The sequence below is a fragment of the Prionailurus bengalensis genome, chromosome A3 (genome assembly GCF_016509475.1).
Source record: "Prionailurus bengalensis isolate Pbe53 chromosome A3, Fcat_Pben_1.1_paternal_pri, whole genome shotgun sequence".
Classification (NCBI taxonomy): domain Eukaryota; kingdom Metazoa; phylum Chordata; class Mammalia; order Carnivora; family Felidae; genus Prionailurus; species Prionailurus bengalensis.
The window spans coordinates 78,898,379-78,911,735 of NC_057354.1; the positions used below are offsets into that span (position 1 = coordinate 78,898,379).

General features: G+C 41.0%; 1 long non-coding RNA gene across 1 annotated transcript; it reads right to left on the reverse strand.

The window, feature by feature from the left end:
* Nucleotides 1-8,623: 8,623 nt before the first annotated feature.
* LOC122466982 lies at nt 8,624-10,441 on the reverse strand. Its single transcript, XR_006292804.1, has 2 exons — nt 10,281-10,441; nt 8,624-8,864 (listed from the first exon to the last, which is right to left on the reverse strand). It is a non-coding gene; the product is annotated as an uncharacterized LOC122466982 (long non-coding RNA).
* Between the last annotated feature and the right edge of the window lie 2,916 nt (nt 10,442-13,357).

Below are 13,357 nucleotides of genomic sequence, written 5' to 3' on the forward strand. Positions count from 1 at the left end.
GACCACCCTGTCCCAAGTAGGTTGTCTACCTTAGCCCCTGTGTATTTCCTACATTCGGTGTATGTCCTGCGTAGCACTAATTAGAGGTTTCAAGATTCTTATTTCTCGGTTATTGATGGTCTTTTCCCCACCCTAGAATGTAAGCCCCATGAAGGTAGGAATCTAATCTGTCTTTGTTCCATCCCTAATCCCTATGTGCCTGGTACAGAAGTCTACTAGCCAATGGCATCTTCCTGATACAGCCACCTCAGATTTAGAAGAATAATCAATGTAATTCAAACAATAAGGGCACAGATGCCTATCTGAATTTCATGTAGAACTGACTGTAACACAGAATTTAGGATAGTCCTAAAGCCACAAATCCTGGACTTTGGGTTTGAAATTTTAAATTTATTTTTATTTATTCTGAATGATAGCCACTAGAGGGAGACATAGCCAAATACTATAGTCTCAAATTCTATAATTTTTCCATTAGAATTTTTGAAGACCTGCAGCCTAACCCTCCTCCCAGCTTCCCTGAAAGATATACATTCAACTTTTTATTATTTTTAATGTTTTATTTATTTTTGAGAGACGGAGAGCATGAATGGGGGAAGGCAGAAAAAGAGGGAGACACAAAATCTGAAGCAGGCTCCAGGCTCTGAGCTGTCAGCAGAGAGCCCCACATGGGGCTTGAACTCAAAAACTGTGAGATCATGACTTGAGCCAAAGTCATACACTTAGCCGACTGAGCCACACAGATGCCCCATCCAACTTCTTTTAAACCAACCCCCCCCCCACACACACACAAACGCACACACACACACACACACACACACACACACAAACCCAAAGCAAACAAAAATAAAATCAAGAAATCTCAACCCAGTGGAACAGACTATTCTACAGCTGGGTACCACTCATTTAAAAGGTCCTCTTGTCAAAGATGGCAGCACAGTAGGAGGACCCTAGGCCTACCCAGGCCCTGAACACAGCTAGATAGCCATCAAATCATTCTGAATACCTGAGATATCGACCTGAGGACTGATAGAATGGACTGCACAACTAGAGGAAAAAAAGAGGCCACATCGAAGAAGGTAGGCAGTACAGAGATGTGGTTTGGGGGAGAAAGGGTCAGATTGTGGGTGCCGCAAAGGGAAGGGAGCACTGGTCGTGGAGAAAGGCAGAAAAGAGAGGAACACACAGGGATGTGCACAAGAAGAACACTTCCACAAAGCCATTGGCTGGAAAAATAAGAGGGGATGATTTTCATGAGTTTTTACAACCAGCGGGGCTCAAAGACTAGAGTTTTGGAGGTCCATGGGCTTGGTTGGGATAGAGACTTGAGGGCACTACCTTACTTCTGAGAAGAACCAGGCAAGAAACCCTGAGGCAGACTGCATGATCTGAGAATTCCCTGGGACACACAGGGAGTGAATGTTCATACTTTATGGAGCGCATCTGTGAAAGGTGGCATTGCCTTTCTGGGGACAAGGAAACCAGCAGAAACCATTTCCCTCCCCCGCCCCACAGCATAGGTGCAGAGACACCTGCTAAGGGCCTCTAACTGGGATACTGGGTGTTGAGCCTGTTTTGCTCCAAACTCCATGCCCCTGCGATCTGCCACGACTGCCCTTCTGGGTCAAAACTGCATCAGTCCCAGCTCAGTGAGACACTTTCCCAGAGGACCAATGCAGATCCCTGCCACACCAGGTCCTTAAAGTATGGAGTTTTAAAAGGCATCAGGCCTGGCTGGGGTAGAGAGCACTGTGGTTCTCCAGGCAGGCAAGTGACCCAGAGACAGACACTGTGAAAACAGCAGTCTGAAAAACACCTAAGACACATGAGGCTAAAGTATTTTCTACTCAGAAGTTTTCTGACTGCAGCAAGCAGTGACTCCCTCTCCAGGGACAAAGGGGCAGGCTGACGCCATTCCCCTTCCCCACCTCACAGCATAAACTGACTTCAGTAAGCTGCACAACCCCAACACTGACTGCCTAACCTGCATAAACAAACTCATGCCTACCTGTGCTTTGTGGGTACTTCTTTTCTTGGGCAAGGGTGCCTAACAACCAGCACAATGGGCCCCTTCCCCAGAAGACCAGCACAAAGCCCCTCACACACCATGTCTACTGACCATTGAGTTCTGCAAAGCTTCAATTCTAGTGGAAGTAGCATACATCTCTTTTAACAAGCAGACCAGAGCACACCTAGTTAAACTCACCACATTCTGCCCAATATTCATACGTTCCCTGCTGAAGGCAAGGACAGCCTCTGCAGACGACTGACCTGAGCTATAGAACAGAAACAACACAACAGGAGAGTGCACGTAACACACCAGAGACACTTACTGAAGTGCCAGGCCCTGGATATTATATGATCTCTACTTCAAACAGGAAGCAGGAGCTTCAAACTCAGGAGCAGGAAACATAACAGGCTCTTCTAACACAGAGAAGAAGACAGAACTTGAGACAAAATGACAAGATGGAGTAATTCATCCCAAAAGAAAGACAAGAAAAAGTCATGGCCAAGGATCTAATCAAAGCAGATATGAGTAATATGCTTGATGCAGAATTTAAAGCAACAATCATAAGTATACTAATTGGGCTTGGGAAAAGCATGGAAAACACCATGGAGACCCTTGGGAAAAGCACAGAAGACATCACGGAGATAAAACAGCTAAAAAGATTAGGGCCAAAATGAAAAATGAGACTTGAAAATGAGACTTGAAACTGACTGGATATAATGACCACAGGATGGAAGAAGCAGAGGAACGAATGAGTGATACAGAAGATAGAATTATGGAAAATAACAAAACAAATAATAATAAAAGAAACGTAGCAAGCCAGAAGGTAGTGGCATGACATATTCAATGTGCTGACCAAGAAAAATCTGCTGCCAAGAATACTCTATCCAGCAAGACTATCATTCCAAATAGAGGGAGAGATGAAGAGTTTCTGACATAAACAAAAACTAAAGGAGTTCATGACCACTAAACCAGCCCTGCAAGAAATATTAAAGGGGACTCTTTGAGTAGAAAGGAAAGACAAAAAGTGACAAAGACTAGAAAGGAGTAGAGAAAATCTCCAGAAACAAGGACAAAACAAGAAATAAAATGGCACTAAGTACATATCTATTAGTAATTACTCTGAATGTAAATGGACAGAACACTCCAATCAAAAGACATAGGGTGTCAGAATGGATTTAAAAAAACAAGACCCATCTATATGCTGCCTACAAGAGACTTGTTTGAGACCTAAAGACACCTATAATTTGAAAGTGAGGGCATGGAGAGGCATTTCTCATGCAAATGGATGTCAAAAGAAAGCCAGAGTGTCAATACTTATATCAGATAAACTGTATTTAAACCAAAGAATGTAATGGGAGACGAGGAAGGGCACTAGATCACAATAAAGGGAGCTATTCAACAAGAAAATCTAACCATTGTAAATATTTATAGCTCCAACTTGTGAGCACCCAAATATATACAACAATTAACAACAAACATAAAGGAACTTGTTGAGAATAACACAATACTACTAGGGGACTTTAACACCCCACTTACAATGATGGACAGATCATCTAAGCAGAAAATCAACAAGGAAACAATGGCCTTGAATGACACACTGGACCAGATGGACTTAACAGATATAGTCAGAACATTCCACCCTAAAGCAGCAGAACACACGTTCCTTTTGAGTGCACATGGGACATTCTCCAGAATAGATCACATGCCAGGTCACAAATCAGGCCCCAACAAGTACACAAAGACTGAGATCATACCATGCATATTTTCTGACCACAATGCTATGAAACTGACGTCAACCACAAGAAAAAAATGGAAAGAACATAAATACATGGAGGTTAAACAACATGCTACTAAAGAATGAATGGGTCAACCAGGAAAACTAAGAAGAAACTTAAAAATGCATGGAAACAAACAGAAATGAAAACATGACAGTCCCAAACCTTTGGGATGCAGCAAAAGCAGTCATAAGAGGGAAGTACATAGCAATATGGCTCTACCTCAAGAAGCAAGAAAAATCTCAGATAAACAACCTAACCTTACACCTATTGGAGCTGGGGGGGGGGGGTAAAACCTAAAGCCAGCAGAAGAAGGGAAATACTAATGATTAGCACAGAAATAAATGATATAGAAACTATAACCACAATAGATGAGATCAGTGAAACCAGGAACTCGTTCTTTGAAAAATTAACAAAATTGATAGCCCCCTAGCCAGACTTATCAAAAAGAAAAGAGAAGAGGCCCAAATTAAAAAATCACAAATGAGAGAGAAGAAATAGCAACCAACACCGCAGAAGTACAAACAATTATAGGAGAATATTATGAAAAATTATATGCCAACAAATCGGACAATCTGGACAAAATGGATAAATTCCTAGAAACATATAAACTACCAAAACTGAAGCAGGAACAAGTAGAAAACTTGAACAGGCTTATAACCAGCAAAGAAACTGATTAATAATCAAAGATCTCCCAACAAACAAAAGTTCAGGACCAGATGGCTTCACAAGGGAATTCTACCAAACATTTAAGGAAGAGTCAATACCTATTCTCCTATAACTGTTCCAAAAGATAGAAATGGAAGGAAAACTTCCAAATTCACTCTGTGAGGCCAGCATTACCCTGATTCTAAAACCAGACAAAGACTCCACTAAAAAAGGGGACTATAGGCCAATGTCCTGATGAACTTGGATGCAAAAGTTATCAACAAAATACTAGCAAGTCAAATCCAACAGTACATTTAAAGAATCGTTCGCCACAATCAAGTGGGATTTATTCCTGGCTTGCAAGGATGGTTCAATATTTGCAAATCAATCAACACAATACACCACATTAATAAAAGAAAGGATAAGAACCGTATGATCCTTCAATAGATGCAGAAAGGGCGTTTGACAAAGTACAACATCCATTCATGATAAAAACCCTCAACAAAGTAGGGTTGGAGGGAACATACCTCAACATAATAAAAGCCATACATGAAAAACCCATAGCTAATATGATCCTCAATGGGAACAACTGAGATCTTTTCCTCTATGGTCAGGAACAAGACAGGGATGTCCACTCTCATCACTGTTATTTACCATAGTACTCAAAGTACCCAGTCTCAGCAATCAGACAACAAAAAGAAATAAAAGGCATCCAAATCAACAAGGAAGAAGTCAAACTTTCACTATTTGCAGATGACATGATACTCCATGTGGAAAACCCAAAAGACTCCACCGAAAATTGCTAGAAATGTTACATGAATTCAGTAAACTTTCAGTCTACAAAATTAACGTAGAGAGCTATTACCTTTCTATGCACCAATAATGAAGCAGTTGAAAGAGAAATCAAGGAAATGATCGCATTTACTATTGCACCAAAAACAGTAAGATACCCAGGAATAAACCTAATCAAAGAAGTAAAAGATCTGTACTCTTAAAACTATAAAACACTGATGAGAGAAATTGAAGATGACACAGGAAATGGAAAAACATTCCAAGCTCATGGTTGGAGGCACAAAGATTGCTACCCAAAGCAATCTACACATTTAATGCAATCCTGATCAAAATACCACCAGCATTTTTCACAGAACTAGGACAAACAATCCTAAAATTTGTGTGGACCCACAAAAGACTCTGAATAGTCAAAGCAACCTTGAAAAAGAAAAGCAAAGCTGGAGGCATCACTATTCTGAACATCAAGTTATATTACAAAGCTGGAATGATCAAGACAGTATGGTACTGACACAAAAACAGACACATAGATCAATGCAACAGAATAGAAAACCCAGAAATGAACCCACAGCTATATGGTCAACTAATCTTCAACAAAGTAGGAAAGAATATCTAATGGAAAAATGACAATCTCTTCAAAAAATGCTTCTGGGAAAACTGGAGGGTGACATACAGAAGAATGAAACTGGACCACTCTCTTACACCTTACACAAAAATAAATCAAAATGGATGAAAGACCTAAATGTGAGACAGGAAACCATCAAAACCCTAGTAGAGAACACAGGCAGCAACCTCTATGACATTGGCTAGAGCAACTTCCTACTAGACATGTCACCGAAGGCAAGGCAAACAAAAGCAAACATGAACTTCGTTAAGATAAAAAACTTCTTGGGGCGCCTGGGTGGCGCAGTCGGTTAAGCGTCCGACTTCAGCCAGGTCACGATCTTGCGGTCCGTGAGTTCGAGCCCCACGTCGGGCTCTGGGCTGATAGCTCAGAGCCTGGAGCCTGTTTCCGATTCTGTGTCTCCCTCTCTCTCTGCCCTTCCCCCGTTCATGCTCTGTCTCTCTCTGTCCCAAAAATAAATAAACATTGAAAAAAAAATTAAAAAAAAAAAAGATAAAAAACTTCTTCACAGCAAAGGAAAGAATCAACAAAACTAAAAGGCAGCCTACAGAATGGGGGAAGATATTTGCAAATGACATATCTGATAAAGATTTAGTATCCAAAATATATACAAACTTATCAAACTCAACATCCAAAAAACAAACAACCCAGGGCGCCTGGGTGGCTCAGTCGGTTAAGCGTCCGACTTCGGCTCAGGTCATGATCTCACGGTCCGTGAGTTCGAGCCTCGCCTTGGGCTCTGTGCTGACAGCTCAGAGCCTGGAACCCGTTTCAGATTCTGTGTCTCCCTCTCTCTCTGACCCTCCCCTGTTCATGCTCTGTCTCTCTCTGTCTCAAAAATAAATAAATGTTAAAAAAAATTTTTAAAAAACAAACCAAAAATGAACAACCCAGTTAAGAAATGGGCAGAAGACATGAATAGACATGTTTCCAAAGAAGACATTCAGATGGCTAACAGACATATGAAAGGATGTCCAACTTCACTCATCATCAGGGAAATACAAATCAAAACTATGATGAGATATCATATCACACATGTCAGAATGGCTAAAATGAACAACACAGGAAACAACAGGTGTCAATGAGGACGTAGAAAAAAGTGAACCCTCTAACACTATTGGTTGGAATGCAAACTGGTGCAGCCACTCTGGAAAACAGTATAGAGATTCCTCAAAAAGTTAAAAATATTACCCAGCAATTATACTGCTAGGTATTTACCCAAATGATATAAAAATATAAACTTGAAGGGATACATACACTCCAATGTTTATAGCAGCATTATCAACAATAGCTAAATATGGAACGAGCCCAAATGTCCATCAACTGATGAATGGATAAAGAAGATGTGGTATACACATATACATACAACAGAGTATTATTCAGCCGTAAATACATTGAAATCTTGCCATTTGCAATGACAGAGCATTATGCTAAGCCAAATAAGTCAAAGAAAGACGAATATCATATGATTTCATTCATATGTGGAATTTAAGAAACAAAAGAGAAGAACATAGGTGGAAAAAGAGAAAGGCCAGAAAACTGACTTGTAACTTTAGAGAACAAACAGGGTTATTGGAGGGGTGGTGGGCGGGGGGATGGGTTAAGTGGGTGATGCGTATTAAAGAGGACACTTGTGATGAGCACTGCATGTTATATGTCAGTGATAAATCACTAAATTCTACAGCTGAAACTAATACTACACTGTATATTAACTAACTGGAATTGAGATAAAAACTTGAAAAAAATAAAAAAATTAAAAGTCCTCTTGTCAATCTATTTGTAACTGTCCCTCCTTGCCCTCCTCCTTTCCTAAATCATTACGAAACTGACACTCTCTTGGCCCCTGTTCTAGGCCTCATTGTCGATAATATTTTTTGAAACTTTGCAGATGGCTGATCCTAGCATGCCTCACACCTTTTCATCCTTGGCCAAGATGTAAAGTACTTGTGTTTTCTTTCCTTTGGCCCACTGGCCCGCTGCTCCCTCCCCCAAGCTTTATACTTTGCCCTATTCCACAGTAAATGCACTCCTCAACATTGTCAACTCCCCACTACCCCATTAAGCCTCTCCATCCTCTTGCCCTGAAAGTTGGCTCTCCTGAAAGTGTAGTTACCCTGCATTGCCTCTAGCAAAGGGGCTCATTCTCCCAAGTTCCCAATACCACAAATAGAACTGGCATTCATTCTGTTGCCAATGCCACTCTCAAAGCACCACTTCTCTTGTTTGTGCAATCCTGCTGCTCCACTGTCACCAATATACAAGGCTTTAAGTTCTCGTTTCCATCCAGTACCATCCCTATTCTGTGTAGCTTTAGCAACCATGTAAACAACAAGTCTTTACCTTAACCCCTTTCTTCCACCAACACCTGAGACCTCACATTGGACCTCAGATTTACCCTAATAATTGTCTCACTAGCTCATTCATACCCCCTCACACCACACTTGTCGTTCACTCTCATTAAGATGTCCAGGGTATCTTTGCCCACATAGCTCAGGCTTGTCACCTCTCTTCTTAGCCATCCTACCCTCCCCACTACTATTTTTCCACTTTAATACCCTTAATCATTTATATTTCTCCCCCAACTTCTCCCCTGGCCAAAAGTGCAACTGAATAAAGCTAACTGTTCTCCTTTTCTGCTCCCTCACTAATTACTGCTGTGAAGATACCAATAGCAAATATTTACTGACAACTGTATTAGGTAATACTATTGTTACCAACATATTACAAATGAGAAAAATAAAGCCCAGAGGAAATAAGTAAATTGCCATAGATCACATATCTAGTAAGCCAGACAATTTGCTTTAATCAAATGTCTTTGAAATATACAAAGCAAAAATTGATAGAACTACAGGGAGAAATTGACAAATTATCATCAAAGTGGAAGATTTCAGTTCACCTCCCCAGATCATTGGTAGGTCAGGCATTCAAAAACTTAGCAAAGAGGGGTTCCTGGCTGGCTCAGTCAGTACATAATGCGAGTCTTGATCTCAAGGTTGTCAGTTCAAGCTCCACATTGGACCTACAGCAAAAAGCAAAACAAAACAAAACAACACACAACTATACAACTTAGTATAGAAATACATGATAAGAAAACACTTAGGAACTTTGATTTAGTGGACATATATGGAGTCCTGTCTCTAAAAATTAGCACATATGGTATATTTACAAAAATTTACAATAAGCTAGACCAGTTATTCTTAAAATTTTTAGTCTCAGGAACCCTTTTATAGTCTTTTTTTCTTTTTGCAGTTTGGTAATCTTTATTAAAAGACTTAAAAATGGAGGAGAGAGCTAAGAGTGGAGTAGCTCTTAGCTACTCCATGGTGGAGTAGGAGGACTCATCTCGTCCCTCGAACACAACTAGGTAATTATCAAATCATTTTAAATACCCCAGAAATCAACCTAAGACTGACAGAATAAACTGCACAACTAGAGAAAGAGAAGAGGCCACATTCCAGAAGGTAGGAAATGCAGAGAAGCAGTTTAGGGGAGAAAGGGATCATGGGTGCTGCAGAGGGAAGGGAGCCCTGGTCGTGGAGAAAGGAGAGAAGGAGTGGAACACACAGGGATATGCACAAGGAGAACCCTTCCCCAGAGCCATTGTCTGGGAAAATGAAAGAGGCTGAATTTTATGAGTTCTTAAAAATAGTGGGGCTTAAAGATGAATTTTAAGCTTGGTGGGCTTGACTGGGGTAGAGCCCTGAGGGCACTGCCCTACTCCTGGAGGGAAGGCAAGCAAATAGCCCTGGGGGTGAGGGTAGATGGTGTGTAAACAGCAATCTGAAGAACACTTGGGGCACAGAGAGGGAAATCATTCACTCTTCTTAGAGCACATCTCTGAGAGGCAGAGTACGGGAGATGCCTCTTTGGGCACAAAGGAGAGGGCAGACACTATTTCCCTCCCCCTGCCTCCTCAGCATAAACACAGAGCCACCTGCAGGAAGCAGTGCATCACAAACACTGGCTGCCTAATTTGCTTATGCCAAGTCCCATGCCCCTGTGCTCTGGCGCAACTGCCTTCTCCATCTAGCTTGCAACTATCCCAGCATGGCAGGACCCTCCCCCAGAAGACCAGCTCAGGCTCCCACCACAGTCCATCCCTAAAGCCTGGAGTTTTAAAAGTCAGCGGGTCTGGCTGGGATACAGCCCAGAGGGGACTGCGCTGCTTCTGGAGAGAAGGAAGGCAAACAACCTGGAGGCAAACTGTGAAAACAGTGATCTGAAAAACACCGGGGATGCACAGGATAGGTGATTATTCGCATTCTCAGAATATTTCCCAGAAAGGCAGCATGCACAGTGATGCCTCTTGGGAACAAAGCAGCTGGTGAGTGCCATTTCCCTCTCCCGCCCCTCAGCATAGAAACAGAGCCACCTGTAGTAAATAGCACAGCACCAGCACTAGTTGCGTAGTCTGCTTACACAAGGCCCCACACACCTACACTCTGTCGCTACTGCTCTTCTCTTTCAAGTTTTCCTCAGTCCCAGTGCAGAGGTCCCCTTCCCCAGAAGACCAAAAGAAACCCCTGCCCACACCATATCTCCCAACCAGAGAGTTCTGCAAGGCCTCAGTTCCAGTGGAAGGAGCATGTCTCATTTAACAAGCAGACCAGAGCACACCTAGTTAAAACTTGCCACATTCTGGCCAAAGTTCAAACACTCCTCATTGCAGTCAAGGAAAAACCTCTGCAGATGACTGGCCTGAGGGAGAGAGCAGCCAAAACAAAACAAAACAAAACAACAGAGCACATGCAGGACACACTACAGACACTCCCTGAAGTGCCAGGCCCTGGACACTATATGACCTCTTCTTTATAAAGCCATTACACACAGGAGCAGGAAATATAACAAGCTTTTCTAACACAGAGAAGAAGAGAGACTCAGACAAACTGCCAAGACAGAGAAGTCATCACAAATCAAAGAACAAGATAAGGTGACAGAGATCTAATCAAAACAGGTATAAGTAACAAGCCTGATGGAGAATTTAAAGCAACAATCATGAGGATACTAGCTGGGTTTGGGAAAGGAAGGAGGACTACAGGGAGGCCCTTACTGCAGAGATAAATCAGCTAAAAAACAAGAGGGCCAAAATAAAAAATGCAATAACTGAGATTTGAAAATTAACTGTATGTAATGATCACAAGGATGGAAGAAGCAGAGGAACGAATAAGTGATACAGAAGATAGAATTATGGAAAATAACGAAGCTGGAAAACAGAAAAAATTCACAAAAGTACACTTAGGGAACTCAGAAACTCCATCAAACATAACATTAGTATCATAGGAGTCGAGAAGCAGAAGGATTCTCTGAGGAAATTATAGCTGAAAACTTCCCTAATCTAGGGAAGGAAACAGATATACAGATCCAGCAGGCATAGAGAAGGTCCATCAAAATCAACCAAAGCAGGCCAAAACCAAGACATATGTAATTACATTTGCAAAACACAGTGATAAAGAAAAAACCCTAAAAACAACAAGACAAAAGAAGTCCCTAACTCACAAGGGAAGACCCATAAGGCTACGTGCAGATTTCTCAACAGAAACATGGCAAGCCAGAAGGTAGTGGCATGACATATTCAATGTGCTGACCAAGAAAAATCTGCTGCCAAGAATACTCTATCCAGCAAGACTATCATTCCAAATAGAGGGAGAGATGAAGAGTTTCTGACATAAACAAAAACTAAAGGAGTTCATGACCACTAAACCAGCCCTGCAAGAAATATTAAAGGGGACTCTTTGAGTAGAAAGGAAAGACAAAAAGTGACAAAGACTAGAAAGGAGTAGAGAAAATCTCCAGAAACAAGGACAAAACAAGAAATAAAATGGCACTAAGTACATATCTATTAGTAATTACTCTGAATGTAAATGGACAGAACACTCCAATCAAAAGACATAGGGTGTCAGAATGGATTTAAAAAAACAAGACCCATCTATATGCTGCCTACAAGAGACTTGTTTGAGACCTAAAGACACCTATAATTTGAAAGTGAGGGCATGGAGAGGCATTTCTCATGCAAATGGATGTCAAAAGAAAGCCAGAGTGTCAATACTTATATCAGATAAACTGTATTTAAACCAAAGAATGTAATGGGAGACGAGGAAGGGCACTAGATCACAATAAAGGGAGCTATTCAACAAGAAAATCTAACCATTGTAAATATTTATAGCTCCAACTTGTGAGCACCCAAATATATACAACAATTAACAACAAACATAAAGGAACTTGTTGAGAATAACACAATACTACTAGGGGACTTTAACACCCCACTTACAATGATGGACAGATCATCTAAGCAGAAAATCAACAAGGAAACAATGGCCTTGAATGACACACTGGACCAGATGGACTTAACAGATATAGTCAGAACATTCCACCCTAAAGCAGCAGAACACACGTTCCTTTTGAGTGCACATGGGACATTCTCCAGAATAGATCACATGCCAGGTCACAAATCAGGCCCCAACAAGTACACAAAGACTGAGATCATACCATGCATATTTTCTGACCACAATGCTATGAAACTGACGTCAACCACAAGAAAAAAATGGAAAGAACATAAATACATGGAGGTTAAACAACATGCTACTAAAGAATGAATGGGTCAACCAGGAAAACTAAGAAGAAACTTAAAAATGCATGGAAACAAACAGAAATGAAAACATGACAGTCCCAAACCTTTGGGATGCAGCAAAAGCAGTCATAAGAGGGAAGTACATAGCAATATGGCTCTACCTCAAGAAGCAAGAAAAATCTCAGATAAACAACCTAACCTTACACCTATTGGAGCTGGGGGGGGGGGGGGGGTAAAACCTAAAGCCAGCAGAAGAAGGGAAATACTAATGATTAGCACAGAAATAAATGATATAGAAACTATAACCACAATAGATGAGATCAGTGAAACCAGGAACTCGTTCTTTGAAAAATTAACAAAATTGATAGCCCCCTAGCCAGACTTATCAAAAAGAAAAGAGAAGAGGCCCAAATTAAAAAATCACAAATGAGAGAGAAGAAATAGCAACCAACACCGCAGAAGTACAAACAATTATAGGAGAATATTATGAAAAATTATATGCCAACAAATCGGACAATCTGGACAAAATGGATAAATTCCTAGAAACATATAAACTACCAAAACTGAAGCAGGAACAAGTAGAAAACTTGAACAGGCTTATAACCAGCAAAGAAACTGATTAATAATCAAAGATCTCCCAACAAACAAAAGTTCAGGACCAGATGGCTTCACAAGGGAATTCTACCAAACATTTAAGGAAGAGTCAATACCTATTCTCCTATAACTGTTCCAAAAGATAGAAATGGAAGGAAAACTTCCAAATTCACTCTGTGAGGCCAGCATTACCCTGATTCTAAAACCAGACAAAGACTCCACTAAAAAAGGGGACTATAGGCCAATGTCCTGATGAACTTGGATGCAAAAGTTATCAACAAAATACTAGCAAGTCAAATCCAACAGTACATTTAAAGAATCGTTCGCCACAATCAAGTGGGATTTATTCC